At 38.7% G+C, this 16,899-nt stretch overlaps 1 protein-coding gene across 5 annotated transcripts in view; it reads right to left on the reverse strand.

Annotated features, from left to right (window-relative positions):
* Positions 1-15,909, reverse strand: part of CREB1 (cAMP responsive element binding protein 1) — a 60,488-nt gene extending 44,579 nt beyond the window's left edge. For 2 of the 5 annotated variants that reach the window (XR_009607284.3, XM_060623213.3), the window contains exon 1: positions 15,664-15,895. The gene's annotated coding sequence lies outside the window, so the exon portion shown is untranslated. Of the gene's footprint in view, positions 1-281; positions 507-15,663 lie in introns of all 5 variants that reach the window. The other 3 variants (XM_060623215.3, XM_060623216.3, XM_060623217.3) reach the window with 3 other exon arrangements.
* Between the last annotated feature and the right edge of the window lie 990 nt (positions 15,910-16,899).

The raw sequence follows: 16,899 nt of genomic DNA on the forward strand, positions 1-16,899 counted from the left end.
ACTAGTTCACAAAAATACATGCTCGAGAATATTCACTGTAGTATTTTTTGTAACAGTGAAAAACTGGAAACAAGTATCCATTATCAGAAGGACCATTAAAGAAATTACAACAATGAAAAAGGAGTCTGTACTATAACGACAGATAAAGCTTTCCAAGGCTGAGTGGAAGCGCAAGTCACAGAACACACCGTAAAGGAGAATTCCACTTATGTAAAAAAACAAGTCACACTGTGTAAAACACGCTGTATGTAGGCATCGAACAAGTATGGGAAGTTACATACTAAACTGTAAGCGGTGGCTCTGGACAGAGGAAGATGTGGTGGAACTGGATAGGATGACGACTTTCACCTTGTACTTTTTACATAGTTTAGCATTTTGTTTTCTTCCCATCAGCATCACTTCAGAATTACTTGTACAATTTAAAAGATTTTAATTCCAGAAGTCATGAACAACATTTTGAAAACTATGAACCAAAAAACCGTATTTCAATCATGATTTTGAGATACCTGTTGAAAAAAAATTTTTAATCTCAGATATTTTTATATGAAATTACCATTTTTATTAAATCCTGCCTCAATTGCTTACCCCATATTTCTAAACAGCAGAAATACTATTCTTAAAAATTATCAAGTAACTTTATGATCACTTGTGATAACTGAGTTATATACTTACAGTCTGTGCTCTTTTAAACTAAAAAATTTAAGAAAGACATTAACAACAAGGCAACATCAACAACAAAATGGTTTCTGTACCCTAAATGTTGTCCATACTTTTGGTCAGCAAGAAAATAGCATGTGAAAACCACCTAATCGCAATAGCATGCAAGTGAATCCATTTGAGGACAAGATTGAACTCAGTCAAGCTAAGTATGGGCAGAAATCCATAAATTTTTCTCCGTCTTCTCCCCCATGTCATCATTTTAATGCGAATAAAGATAAATATAACTTTATCATCATACCTCCTTTGTAGACAGAGTATACACCAACCATTTTTAAAAAACTTTATTCCAGGCCACATTTTTTTTTTTAAACCTGTGCTGTCATCTATATAGTTTCAATCCCCCATTTGATTAAAAGCAATCTAAGGTACGGATCATGTATCTTTTTTTTCCCCCCACTATACAACATCAGGACTACTTAATTTTTTTCTGACATTTGAGGTATAGAACATCTTTATAACTTTTTGTTGCAGAAAAGAAAATATATTATAATAAACAAAACCACTAGTTAACATCAATGATTATAGCTACAAGGACACATTCAAAATAAGAATGGGACTTTCATCCTTCTTCCCTTCCCAACTAGGTAATATTCTTAAAAAACAAAAACAAAAAGTGTAATATTTTCAACAGGTAGGATTCTCTCATCTAAACTGCCACTGTTTTATTTTCATTTCTTTCATCCAGGAAGACTACCAATCTTTTTCAGATATGGGGACAGCCTTCTTAATGTTTATAACTCTTAGCTTAAGGAGGTATCAACATCTCAAGCAACAGCACAAATACTGTCTTTCATCAGAAAATTCTCAATGTGCTTTTCTCAAAGTGTAAGTGAGAATTGTTTAAGTAATAACAATTTGTTTCGGATTAGAAACTCACTGACTGAACTGAATCAGACACTATTTTACCATCAAGGTACTGAAATAGCAGTCTCTCAACTAGACTAAACTGACACTTAAAGTTGGTGCATTCTTTCTGGACTCGGAAAACTTTTGCTCTTTTTTGTTTGTATCTTCAGGTGGAGAGAGAAGAGATGTTAGAGTATCATATGTACAATCTTCAATTTTGCTAACATCCCAGGAGCAGTCTAGCCAGAAGTGCAGTATGCAGACACAGGATCAATGACTACAGCCAATATGTGGGTGTCCAAAGTCGTTTGAAGAAAGGAGATTCTTAATTCATTACACAAATGAATGCTTTTCAGGAATACAAAAATTAAGAACGACTGAATACTGCTATGAAATAAGTAAAATATTAGGTACATATAAGCTCAGAGAGAATGTTGTATAAATACTGGGCCTGGAACATCAGTAACAGAATGGATCTCAGATATCACTGAAAATGTAGTATCAGCTTGACAGTCTGGGGGTTCTTCTTCCAATACTCTCACAATTATAAAACTCTGGGTTACTGATATTTAAAATTTGGAGATTTTCCTGATTTTTCCCTAAAAATTAATATAATCCTTTGGAAACCCTAAGTTTATAACAAATTTCAAAACAGTATCATGCCTAAAAGAATCAAAAATATTTAAGCCAATTCACAAGGATACATACCATTTTGCTATAATGTCTTCTAGAGTTCTGCCTCTCATTACGAAAAATAAAGTGAAGTGATTCTTTGCATTATTCACCCAATGTTCAGAGAAATAAACAATGCGGCTGTGAGTAGTGGGGAGAGGGAACCTAACACTTGGTGGGAAGCTGGATCTGTCACCAAGCAGTCACTGGAAAAATTAAACTTTTTGATTTTCAGTTTCCTCATCTATGAAAACAAGGAAGATGAATTAAAAAGAATTCTTTCAATTTTAAATGCTCTGACCCTGAGAAATGACACAAGATACATGTACACACACGTAATTATGCAGGCCACTTAATATAAATGAAGTATTTCCTTTTACTATATAATAATATGTACACAGTAAAAGAAGACAGCTCACTAGGAATAGGTCACCTAGCCTGCCTCTTGATCTTGGATTAGTACAGGGCTATTACCACTTACTGATTTATAAAATCATGAGAATGCAATACAACTTGAGATAATTAGCAGTACTTAAAAAAAAAAAAAAAAAAAAAAATGCTACGAGACCAGACTACTAGTCAACAAAGATTCTCTTTCAATGTTGGACAGCGTTTCTTTTATCATTACATTGCTCTGGTCACATTTATTGTTAGTTATCAACTAAATAGTTATTAAATAGTTTTATAGTCCCCTTTCTTAATTCTCAAAGAGGATAAAGAAGTTTTTCCTTTCCATCTTAGAAAGCTTCAAGAAATTTATCTAAGATGGTATCACTTTGTACCCTTTACATGGTAAAGACAGTAGATACTGAAAACTTCACAATGTAGTTTAGAAAAACATCCCAGTAAAGCGTCAAATGAGTGCTTCCATGACATTTAAAGGAAAGGAAAATGTTCTGCAATAGTCAAGAGAGTGGGGGAACTCCAAAGCAGCACTGAGGATGGACACAGAATTCAAAAATGTGAGGAAGGAGGGTAACTTTTCTGGTAAGAAAAATGGTATGAGCCAAGGCTGACATTATAGTATGCTTTTAGAGAAATGAGTGAATCAGTGGCTGGGGTCAGATTCTGTACAGAAGCAAGGAGAGAAGGCAAATGAAAACAGAATAGTCACTCTAAAGCTATCAGCAATCTCCTACTAGGACAAAATGAGAATTGAGAATGATGTCTCTTTAAAGTTACTGGGTTTAGAATTTCTATATTGCAATGAATTTCACTTCTACTCTATATAGCAATATATCCTGAGAGAATTCACCACAAGTAACTAAATAAAACCAACAACATCTCCAATTTTCACAACTTACATTATATACGTTATACTTTTATTAGGGTATCAGACCTGAACACTTACATGCCAGGCACGGTCAAATCACTCGGGAAAAAGAAATACACAAATTTTTAAAAACACTTTCCTTTTGTGGAACTTACATTCTAGTGTGTGGGAGCAGGGAGAGAAGGTAAGTAAAATGTATAATAAATCAGATGGTGAGAGGTAGTGTATAAAAAATAAAGCTGAGAAGGAAGTTGCAGGGATTTCCAAGATTCTAAAAGCTGACCAGTGAAAACGTCATTAATAAAGCAGCATTTAATTCACTCAGATTAGCTAGACCCAGTATATCATGTATACATTAGTGGTAATTTTTTAAATCAAATTGTCTGAACTTGTCAGGAATTACCTTCTAAATAACTGTCATAGGAATCAATATTATGGGAATTACCTGAAACTGAAATTTGGTAATAAATGAGTTTTAATGAAAATTAATTAATTAATTAATTAATTAATTCACGTACTTAGCACCTCTACAGAACTATACTGAATCAGGGACAGATTTCTGGCAGCACTATGTTCATATCTATGTGCCTCTGCCAACTTAAGCAAAGCTCAGCAAACAAGAAAGCAAGTTCATACTGTCACTTTTGCTGAAAAGTCATTACAAAAGGAATGAATGCTGCAGATTTTAGCTTGTTCTGCTTCCCAAAATATTTTGACCTTCAAGAAGTGCCCCAGTCCTTACAATCCTAAACATTCTATTCAGGTTCAACTTTATAAAAAATAAACCCATCTCCTCCACAATCTAGTTTACTTTTTAATTCCTTAAGTCTATGACCAATTTAATCCAGGATTTTGATTTATGAATAACGCGGCCATAACTAATGGAACATAAGATTACATGCTGTGATTTTTTTAAATGCAAATGACCTTAATTATAAATGAGAAAAAAACCTCACCCTTACCCTAACAAGTGGCTGATGCCTCCTAACCTCAAAGCCCAGGGATTTAAGGAAAGCACAACTCTAAAGTCTCCAGGGTAACCTCCTTGATGTGTAAAAGGTACATTTGGGCACATGATTTTAAAACTATATGATTATTTTGGGGCGCCTGGGTGGTTCAGTAGGTTGAGCGTCCCACTTCAGCTCAGGTCATGATCTTGTGGTTTGTGAGTTCCAGCCCCGCTTTGGGCTCTGTGCTAACAGCTTGGAGCCTGGAGCCCGCTTCAGATTCTGTGTCTCCTTCTCTCTCTGCCCCTCCCAAGCTCATGCTCTGTCTCTCTCTCAATAATAAATGAACGTTAAAAAAAAAAAAACCAAAAAACTATATGATTATTTTGTTGTCATAGTCAAATATATTACTAGAAATATTTTGCAGAAGTGTAAGTAGAAACATCTATGGCGATACTGAATACTCTCTACATGTTTTGTACCTCTTATTTCGTTTTTAGGATATTATGACTATTTAAAAAGCATTCTAACACATTCTTAACAACTCCAGCATGTCTTGATTAATTCTCTAAAGTGTTATGATTAATTTACTAAAGAAAGTAATGAAATGTTCAGGTGCTACACAAGACTTCGGCTTTCCAACAGTCAATAACTATGCTGTACTGCCGTTTTTTCTATTTTTTTTCCCCGTACATTTTTTGGGGATTGTTAACTTTGAAGTACTTGTCATGTCACTCTTTAATATGCTCAATCTAGTGGAATGGAGATGTATGCAATCAATACTGGAAATTTAGCAATGCTTCAGGTTTCTGATGCTAGTAGTAAATGGTCGTTTGGTATTAAAAATAGCATATCTTCACTAAAACCAGAGAGGAAAACAGCATATTCAAATGCTGTATGTGTATACATAATGCGTATATACGTATATATACACATTATAGGTATTATATAGGTATATATGTACCTACACACATACCCCCCCCTCAACAGGTACCAACTTCAACTGTAAAATTTTATTAGAATAATCACACCCTAACAAAATGAAATTATACATTTTTTGAAAAAGAGTATGAATGGGAAATGTGACAAACTAAAATAAATTGGTGTCTTTATCAAGTTAAGTAAATTCTAACACAGTTTTCAGAAACAGTTTACTCTGTGCTCCTACCAAGGTCTTTCTTCCTTAATTGGGAGAATAAATCTGCCTCTAGTCCAGATATTAGAGGAAGGCAAGAAGTTGTACATGAAGTTAATTCTGTGTGATTTGAACTCAATGAATTTTAAACATTTTTAATACAAAAATAAAAGCCTAAAGATTGCTTATATATTTTTATAATTTCTTTTTATCAGTAGTAAATATCAGTATAACCCAACCACCACTACCGAAAAACGAAGGCAGCATACAGGAAAGGGAAATCTTTTCAATTTTATTTAATAAAATTAACTTATTTATTGGACTCAACTCAGAGAAACTGCTTTAAAAAGTTAAATATTTATATTTTATTATTTATTGCAGTTTCATAATTACCACAGTATTTGGATGCTATTTTTAAAGTCATTTTTAAATGTGTAGCATGTGCTACAAGAAAGACACTGTTCTCAAAGTACTTACCACGGTGAATTAGAAAAATGTTACATGATTTATAGAAATGCACTGCACGATGACAGCCTTCCTAGGACTAATTCTATAGTACCTTTCAACAGAAAAGCTTTAGTGTTTTCTCAAACCAAAGTCATTATTTTTTAAGTATTGGCAAAATGTATTTGCCTCGCTTGCCTTCACGTAAGACTACTTATGGCTCTCAAACAAGCCTTCATGTATCTGGTCACCAAGAGACAAACAGTGTTGCTTAGCAAGGAAGCAACCATGACTGTGCATTATTTTAGATAACATTTTATCCCATTACTTCCCATTCTCCTTTCTTTCCCATGCAATACTGTTTACAGCTTTTTACACCTAAGCATTTCAAAGAAGTGAGCCTATATAAACTTCTACATATGAAGTTCCACTAAATGGATGTTTTGGAGCTGAATTTTTTTTAAAGGACTTAAGGATAAAAGGATTACACACCACCTACATGCAGTTACTTTTAGAAAAGCAATTTCTGTGTTGACTAAAGAGTGAAACTCTTAAAATTTTAAGTTGATTCATAAACTAGCTCAATGCTAAAACTGTAAGGACCCACAAAAGTTATGCTCTGAAGTTAAATATTTAAAGCCTACTACTTCATTTACTCAATAAAACCTGAGAGACTATGTGAAAATCACTACATTCAAATGGAAAATGAATATCCAAGTGTGTTTATAAAGTTAAACATTTATTATTTTGACAGCTCTGTTTTGAACTAAATTTTGAAATGCTATTCTTGGTGAATTATTTACAAATTAGACACGGAAGAGTGAAAATTCACTTTTCCTGAAGTGAGACGGCACATGTTACAGGAGAAGTCATAAGACAGGAATCCTGCTTTTAGTTCTGACTTCACAGATGGAGAACTAGACATGTTGAGAGATTTGCAAGGAATCTGCAAGACTGTGCAGGGCTGTACCACACAGCCTCCAATATTAGAAAATGTGAAGAATTCTTTGTATATTTGGCAATGGAACTGCATGAACAATTAAGCCACGTGCTAAGCATTTTTATTATGTTTTGCTCACTAGAAAAAGCCTGGCACCTAAGGGACCAAGGACATACTGGACTACACTGAAAAATTAGCCATGGTTGGGGCGCCTGGGTGGCTCAGTCATTTGGGTGGCCGACTGCAGCTTTGTGATTTCGAGCCCCACACTGGGCTCTCTGCTGTCAGCACAGAGCCTGCTTCGGATCCTCTGTCCACCCCTGCCGGCTCACGTGCTCATGCTCTCTCTCTCAAAAACTTAAAAAAATAATAATAAACATTAGCCATGGTTAAGCTACAAAGCTGATAAATTACAAACAGACAACAGCAAAGTTTTACTTAAAGATTCACTTCAATTTTATGTATCTTTATTTTTACTCCTAAAAGAATCAACATGAAGTCCAATCTTTCAGGTAGATGTATTATTTTAAGTTTATTTACTTAGAGAGACACAGCATGAGTGAGGGAACAGGAGAGAGGGAGAAAGAGGGAGAGGGAGGGAGGGAGGGAGGGAGGGAGGGAGGGAGAGAGAGAGAGAGAGAGAGAGAGAGAGAGAGAATCCCAAGCAGGGCTCAAGGGGCTTGAACTCATGAACCGCAAGATCATGACCTAAGCCAAAACCAAGAGTCAGACGCTCAACCGACTGAGCCACCCAGGAGCCCCTTTTTATAAAGCTTACTTATTTTATTTTACTTATTTATTTTTTACTGACCTGGTAGTGATTTCTGGTAAGGTCGTTTTGATTTATACAATCTTATGCCATTTCTCAAGTCTCAGAGGCAAAAAGTATTAGTAAGGCATCAGAGGTTAATGAAAACTCAAAGTGGAAAAACTTTTTAAGCTATGGGAAAATGAGCATAATTTCCTTGGCTTTAAAAAAATAAATCTTTAACTTCAGTAAGTTTTAATTATCTAAAGCATGTATGTCTGCTTCCTTTAATCTGTGCAACTCTACAGGAACTGTTTTTAATCCTGCCTTTCAAAGCTGTGACCATCCCAAGAGGGAATCATTCATTAAACAAATACGTTTTCTGTGCCTATTACATAAGAAGTGTTCCACCAAAAACTATGGGGACTACAGTTTAAAACAGACAAGAAACTTTCTCTCAAAGCGCTTACAAGCTAATAACAGATAAAATATGTGTTATATACAAAAGGGCTTGGCAATTATAAACTAATCGTTATGACCAGTTTGCCTATAAATTCCCTCCAAAAAATATTTAATAACAATGATTTAAAACCATAAACTTCCAGTTTGAAATGACAGAAATACAACAAATTATGGAAAAAAACAAATCATGTCTTTCTACTGATGTAGATCTAATTAGTAAGATAATGAAACCAGTATATTTTTTTAATACCTTGGCTAGAATATTTCCTCCAAGTGAACTTTTATATACCTATTTATACAACTACTATATAGTACTATCATTTAAAAACAAAAATTCTAGATCATTAATAAAGCTAGAAACGTGAAAACTTTCATCACAAAAAGACAATGCTACAAAAAAGTGATGAAGCCTATGCTTTACTGTTATTTCTTGCTCAGAGAAAAGGCTCTTCCAGCAAATAAATCATTTAAGTTCTCCAGAGCTCAGTTTAGTCATCTGCAAAAAATGAAGGAGTTACTCCCTCCCTTAATGGTAAAAGTTTGTTAAGCGTGAATTCCCCCAATATGGTAGAGTATTATGAGTAATACACTATACTCATACAAGCATCATAATAAATTCTTCATTAGAAATAATTCTCAAATATAGTGCTTCAAATTAAAATGTTTCATTCAAAGTTGTTATTTCTTGATTTATACCTCATTCTACTTCCATGTCTTCATTTTGGTTGTCCTTACCACTGCCTAGAACACATTGCCTTTCAATGCTACCTATCCAAGTTCTTCAGTATTCAGTTTAAATTCTGTCTTTCTCATAAAACTTTTCCTCACCAAACTCTTTCTCTTCTAAACTGTATAGCCCTTCAAGACAGTAGTGAAAAATTGATATTCCGTCATGTATAAATCCTTCTTTCTTACATGATTTTTGTCATTTCTACTATACTGTAGGTTCCTGAAGGTTCTCCAGCTTTACTGTTTACAGCAACTAGCATGACGCTTCATTTAACATCTACAAAAATACTTAACTGAATAAATCTTCCTATGATTATTTCACTCACTTTAAAGTCAATGGTCAATAAATGTTCACTGAATAAATGACTAGGCTGATAAACGACAGTAAGTAAAACCAAAGCATCATTATTATTCGTCACAGCAAACAAAGCTGCTACTGATAACTTTTAAAGAAATGATACCCCTTTAAGAATACAAATAGTTCGGAACAAGCAATAATTTTCACTTCAGTGATATTTCTCAGTCTCCTATTGCCAACCATCTACACAAATAGGGATAATGACCCTCAGAAATAATGGTTACTCAGCTTTGGCTGAATTACAAACATTTTTAGTTACATTTATATGGTCATAAAATCATAACCAGAAACTCACACAGATAACCAGCTCATTAGATATACTCTTAAAGTTGAAGAAAGCAATCTCAGTTTCAGAGAAGATTCACTAACCTTTCGGAAAGAAATTTCCTATTACCATTGGTGTAAGTCAACTTTCAGACCTACCCTCTACTCCTACACCAACATCATTATCAATTTTAACTTCCTACTGGATTCTCTCTTCTACAACAAAAGGTCAGTCTTTACTTCTCCCCTTGAGGCAAGAAACTCACCAATGATCCCTCAGACCTTTTACTCTCCCAATCTTGCTCTTTGTTAGATTATTCAGAGATCCTAGATTAATCCAACAACAGAAAGAAAACTGATAAATGCTTTTCATCTTTGTTCAGACAGCCCATCACATTCGTGGTAAACTCCTTTTTTACTTTTACCCCAGCATAAGAAAAAGCAACTCAGACATTTAAAAGTTTATCAAGAAGTACTACTTTTTTTAAATTGAAATTCATGAGCTAGCCCCAAGAACTGATTAAATATATATTGAAGGTAATTTTTCATCACTGGAGATGTAAAATACTGTCTTCTACTTATCTATAGGAATACATACCAGAATATGAATGACTAACCTTTTTCCCCCTCTTCTTTCTGATAAACTAGAAAACAGGTGAGTAAAACTCTAGGTAAAATATAACATAACTTATCTTTATGAGGCCACATCTGGCAGAGCTAAGAATGCAAAACAAAACAAAGAGGAGTATGTATACGTTAGGGGGGAGAAGCATTCTGAATGTGAAGAAAATCCAATGGCTACTCTTTATCCAAGTTACAAACATGTCTCAAAACCTACATTTACAGATATTATGGTACAGAATAAGACTGAAACCATCTTTTCTTCTTACGGATTCAGAAAGTTGACCAGGGTTCACCTCTTAAACCATGACACGTAAAACTGGCAGCAGAAAACAGTCATTTTCACATTATCAGTTTGTCCATTTAGTTCATGATCTTTACTTCTACCACAAAAGGCAATTTACTGATTTCAGCATACTGTGAGAAATCATTTAATTCCCTGTCGCCCACAGATGTGTTCCAGAAGGAAAATTTTCTGCCTTTGCAGATTTCACTAATCTACCTCCAACTCCCCAAACCTGTAAAGATTAGTGTTTTTACTAACTGAGCAGGTAAAAACAGAAAATATTAGTACTTAACATGAAATACTAGTAAATCCTCAAAATAATAGTAAGGCAATATTCTTACACTAAGAACTTCAGCTCAAGTAACTGGCAATGTGAGCAAACAAAAAATCAGATACACCACAACAGCTTCATTTAATGACTTGTTTTTTGAAAGATAAGGGCCTTAAGTGTGTCCCTGCTGCAGGATTATTAGTTATCATTTTCTTTCTAAGTTTAATCAACTTAAAATACTTACAGCATGTGTATTTTAAAGATAAATACACTAACAGCATGTAAAACGTACCAAATAGTTAAATGCTACCTAGAAGAGCCAAAAAAAAGAAAAAGAGAGGTACTGAAACCTGTTTTGTGTTCTAGCTGAAATGAGTATTACTTGGTCCAACTGGATGACCAAGGACTTACACACACACACACACACACACACACACACACACACACACACCATGTAAGCAGTAAAGTCTAAGTAGACAAGCATATAGACAAGCATTCTTTCTATTTATATATTAGCTATATTTATTGCTACTTAATTAGGTATAAAATATAAAACTCACTGATAATTACACTAAGAAATACTAGAAAATCATCAAAGAAAAAATTAATGTGAAAACAAAATGCCACAGGGACAAAGCTAGTACTCCAATCAGCATTAGGAGGTAGTAATATCGCATGAGAACAGTCTGCTTAAGTGGGAAAAAAAAAAGTACTTGAGGTGTTCTTTCTCATTTAGAGAAAAAACTATAGACACTTTTTTGGTGCAATAATAGAAGTAGTCTGTTCAGGGTGTAAGAATCTCAACAAAAGAGTTACATTCAGACTAAACTCATTTTGTGAGTTAACTCTTACCCACCTTACTTGCCTTTTCATGCACATCTGGATCACTTCACTAAAACTTTTAAAAACTGGACCTAAAAAGGTAGTAAGACAGTTCAAATAACCACTTCCTGTCAGAAACTGGTATTTCTTATTCAAAAGAAATGTCTTTCATTTAAAAAAATAAAGGCATAATGACAGATTCCCTTAGTTTAAAAGGTCATACAAGACCCAAAAATAAAACCAGTTCACTAACCAGTTAATAAACACAGGCACATCCATACGATGAACTGTCTCATTAAAAAAAAAAAAAAAAAAAATGAAGCCCTTAATATACTGAAATAAAACAATTACTCAGCTGTATTAGGTGAAAGAAAGCAAGATACAGGATAGTGTATTTAGTATATAATACCATTTGTAAAAAGAAAAACAATGTGCAACACAGGGCGGGGAGTACATACAATATTTGCCTTTACATGGATAGAATTAGCTACAAGGACAAATTGGTAACACTTGAGCAATGGGGATGAGAGTGAGGGTGTATCACATGACCACCTGCTGTATTACATTTTATGGTGAATCATGGACTATCTGAATGAATTACTAAAAAAATTAAATTGAAAATATAAATACATACATTCTGCCTTATTAGTCGTCATGTCCCCCAAAGTTTCCTGAGGATCGAGATAAAACAGTGTAATCCATCTCTGGAGTCTCTGTAGCTTTCGGCCCAGTGGACTAAACATACTACTACTACCACTACTGAATAATTTTTAATATTTTAGGCAATATTTGATGAGCACTTGTGAAGTGCCTGATATTTAATATGTATTAACTTATATAATATCTCCATTTCTATGAGGTAGAGTAGATTTATGACGAAGGAAACTGAGGAATGAAGAAATCTGAAGGTCCCATAGCTAGGAAGTTAAAATAAAGCTTAAAAATGAATAGCTATCATTAATTGAGTCCCTAAGGAGGTACTTTATAATTATCTCACAGCCCTATAAATTGGGCGGTATTCTAATTTAACAGGTAAGGAAACTAAGGTTGAGAAAGATTAAGGCACTTCCGTAGGTCACAAAATTTCCTGAGGGTGGGCACATGACAGCGGTGGCAACAGCAGGAATGAAACCCAGGCCTGTGAGTCCAAACCCCGTGCTCTTTCCACTAACTACATTGTCACAGTAAATGCTAACCAAATATTTGAATTACCACGAACTATTGCCTCAAGTGATTCTGTAGCAGAGATGAGTTCACACAGGACTAAGAAAAAAGAAATCCTTGCATTTTTTTCCATTTGCTGTTCTTAAATTCAGATTTGAGCTCCGCAGCCATCAGGAAAGTGACACTGTACATCCAGGAATACACGTTTGTAAGACTCTGCCACAGGCTGCTGTAAACAAGTCTTTATAACCGTCTCTACAAGTTACTTTATGGAGTAAGTGAAATTATAAATTTTAGCGATACATTGTAAGCATTAAGATACAATTTTCTGTACTGTGGAAAAACAGGAAAAGATTTTTTAAATGAGGTGAAGTAGGGAATACATACTTGGCTTTACTATGACCATATGATATCCAAAAAACAAAACCCAATGTCTTAGGATGAGAGCTAACGTAAAGCTACTTCTCTACAAAAATGAAAAATGCTGTTAATTAGATACAATCAAGAAAATGAATGTCAAAAAGCAGGAAAAGGAAGGTACCATTTTATGGATTGGGTTTCTAAGTTTCCTTAGGCTCTCAGGTGAGAAAAAAAAAAGTCATTCAAAAAGGGGTAACACCAGTTTTAAGTGTCCTTTTAACATTTTTCAGTCTGTCTCAGTCAAAGATTCATTTGCTTTCTGAATACATGTGTCCAATAAAAAAAAAAGGCGCAAGCATATTTAACTGTAATTTCTACTGACCTGGGAAGTGACATAAGTATAACTTATGGCCATGCTCCAAGTGAACATTCAAATATTAATGAATATAAAAGTTTGAAAAGTTCCACTTGGAATTGCTAAGAATTGCAGACTATCAATCTGTAAATAAAACAAAACGTAAAAGATCTTCTGGATACGAGAGGAAAAAAAATCCATCAGGACACTTTTTTTTTTTTTTTTTTTTAATTCACAAAGAGTCATTGTCACACATTCTCTGTAAGGGACAAATAGTCTACTCAACTGATGCTGGCTTGCAGAAAATCTTCAGGACACACAGCAAACTATCGCATCATCAATACTATAATTTCTTCAGTGTTTGGAAGTAAGATCATCTTCCCAATCCTTATGTAAACTCTTTACTGCATCTTAATGAAGTTTCCCAGCAATGATAAATTTCTAAGGTTTTTTTTTTTTTTTTTAAGACTTGCACTAGGATAAAGTAGGTTTTGGAAAAGTGACTTGGATACAGAAAAAAATCAAAAGACAGTGCTTCTATTACCAATCAGTATTTATTCTGAACAAGAAACCTTGTAGTATCCATCACAATGCTATCACACTATGACAGTAAGTATTTTCAAAACAAATAACGTGTTCATTTTTTGTATCACCTAAAATAACCGTTTGGGCTTTACTTTTAAATCAGGAAATGAGCCGTGAGTGCAAAAAGATTTCAAGAGCTGGCAACCGAAGTTATCTTTTAAACCAAACCTTTAAAGGCAGAACTGATGCAAACGAAGTCTAGGATGAAATTCCAACTTCTTAGGAAGGTATGACAAACTTAAATAGGTCATATTCCAGGTCCCTTAAAAACTGTCTTTTAATCTTTAACGTGTCAACGACTTTTCTGCGGTTCTTTTTACCAACAGGCAAAGAAAAAACAAGCCTTGTGGCTTCAACTATTGTCCGTCTCCTGCAAGGGTTACTTACTGCATGGGAAGCAAACACTGGACACTTCTAAATGCTTATTTTTAGATTTAGTATTAATCTCTTACTTAAGTTTAGACAGAGACATGTGGGAAGCTTGGTTGGGGGTGGGAGATCCGGAGGACCAAAACTCGGTTGGCATTGTTGGCCCCCAAAATATAAAAAATTGATGTAAAACAAAAGTGAATCGCCTAATATTCGTTTCAACGAAGTGCTTCAGAATGATAGATCTCAAGTGATTATTACCTTTTTGAAAAGGGTTAAAACCGAAACTGTTTTCAAACAGCAGCTTCCCTTTTACAGGATCCCAACAGTTTTTTAAAAAGTTTTACAAATGTTTTTCTTAGCCCCCCCCTTCCTCCCCGAAAGAATGCATTTCCATGACTACTGCCTTAAAAAAAAAAAAAAAAAAAAAGAGCGAGGGAAAAGAGTCAAAAATTATATTAAAAAGCACGGCTCTCACCATCTCAACTAAGCAGAAAAGAACAGAAAACAGTATGTCCCCAATGGGGTGGGAGCGGGGGAAAAGGGCATGAATAAAATACAGAACGAGAGGAAACCTTTGGTTTCGAACTTTATTGCACAAAGAGAGTGGAGAGAAGAGTAGGTCAGACGTTGCAGCGCTTCCCCTCGCGAAGCGGGCATGGCAGACACCGAGGCTACCGGGAAGGCAGGCACCTTCACCTCCTCTGCCCTCAACTGTCGCCTTCTTCCTCCTCCACCCCCCGCGGGCACCCCGGCGGCGCTGCCCCGGCGGACGGCCGGGCCAGATCGGGCCGGGCCGGGGGCGAGGCGGGCGGCGGGGGCCGGGCGAGCGGCCGGGCGGCGCGGGGGGCAGCGGCGGGCCGGGCCGGGCGGGCGGCGGGCAGCCTCCCCCGGGGCGGCTCCGGGCTCCCGGCTCCCGGCTCCGCGCCCGGCCCGGCCCGGCGGCGGCGGCGGGAACGCGGGCGCCAGCTCGCCGCGGCCGGCCGCCCGCACACACCCCCGGCCGCCGGCTCCCACCCCGCCCGCCGCCCGCCGCCCCCCGCCATGAGCGCCGCCGCTGGCTGCAGGCAGAGTCGCTGCCGCCCCGGCCGCCGCTGGCTCCAGTCCGCCGCCATTATTCTTTGTTCGCTGCGAGCGGCGGCGATGTTGTGGGGCTCGGGCGGAGGCTCCATCTTTACCGCGGCCCCTCCTGCGAGGGGAAGGCCCCGAGCGCGGGTGTCCGGCGCCTCCCCGTCCCCCCTCCGTCCCCCCGGCTCTCTCCGGCTCCTGCCTCCTCCTCCTGCTCCTCTTACCGGTGGTACAAGCTCCTCCGTCACTGCTTTCGTTCGCGGCCCGGATCTCGCTGGAGTTTTATTCTCTCCCCCACGTAACACACCGCGTCAAACTACACCTCCGCCGCGTCACTCACCAACACTCCGCTTCTCCCAGCCGCCCGGGCCACAGGCAGCAGCAGCCGCCGCCGACTGAGGAGCCGCAGCCAGGGAGCCAGCCAGCGCCGCCCAGTGCCGAGTGCGCAGCGGCCGCGCACGGAAACAGCCGAGCTCGGCCCGGAGGAGCTCGAGCGGCCCCGCCCCCCGCGCTGGAGGCGGAACTCGCCGAAGGCCTTCGGGCTCCTTCGGCCAAGGCGAAGGCGTTCCGCGGGGAGTGGGGAGGAGGCGGCGAAGGTGGGAAGGGACGGGCGGAGGGAGGAGTGGTCTGAGTCCCGCCGCGCCGTTTTGGCGGATAAAAACCCGGCGGCGGAAATTTGCCGGAGGAAGGTGTGTGTGAATGTGGCCCCGTGGGGAATTCCCTAGGGGTGTCGACGGCTGGGTGGAAACCCCCGCGCGGGCCAGCCCCTGCGGCGGTAAGCGGCGGGCTCTAAGGCGGCCGCGGCGGGCCGGCCTGGGCCCTGGGCCCTGGACCCTAGCCCCTAGTCCCTAAACGCCGTCGACCCCGGGAACTTCCGAACGCTGCGGGGACGTGGCCGACGCGCCGCGGGGTCTGGAACGCGGCTCGGTGCCGGAGTAGGGCGAGCCGGGAGGAAGGGCGGCGGAGGCGCTGCAAACGCCGCCAAGCCTGGTGCCCGGCGGCCGGGCCGGGTGCTGGGACCCGGGGTCGCTGCGCTGCCCCGGCGTTGTGGTAGCCCGGTGGGAGGGGTTTGCCCGGCCGGCGGCCTCTCCTCTGCGTGAGTGAGCGGAGAAACCTGGAGGCCGCCCGCCCTGCTCTTCGGTCTCCGGGGGGTAGCGGGGGCGGGGGGGGGGGGGCGGGTAGGGGGTTGTAGCTGGAGCTCCAGGGACTTGTGGCACCTCGCAGGGTGCAACCGGGCAGCCAGGCCCGGGAATGATCTGTTCGGTCCTCGGGGGCCTCCGAGCAATCACCTGTCCAGACCGAGGTTGCTCTTGGACACTCCGAAATATGACCTCCCTCCCCCCACCTGCCCGCTTTTTTTTTTTTTTTTTTTTTTTTTTTTGGCACCTTCCTGGCCGCCGTCTTTTCATAGCCGTTTTCCACCTCAGTGGTTTACACCCATTGTGCCCTTTTCTTCACCA

This window comes from Panthera onca, chromosome C1, assembly GCF_046562875.1.
Source record: "Panthera onca isolate mPanOnc1 chromosome C1, mPanOnc1 haplotype 2, whole genome shotgun sequence".
Taxonomy (NCBI): domain Eukaryota; kingdom Metazoa; phylum Chordata; class Mammalia; order Carnivora; family Felidae; genus Panthera; species Panthera onca.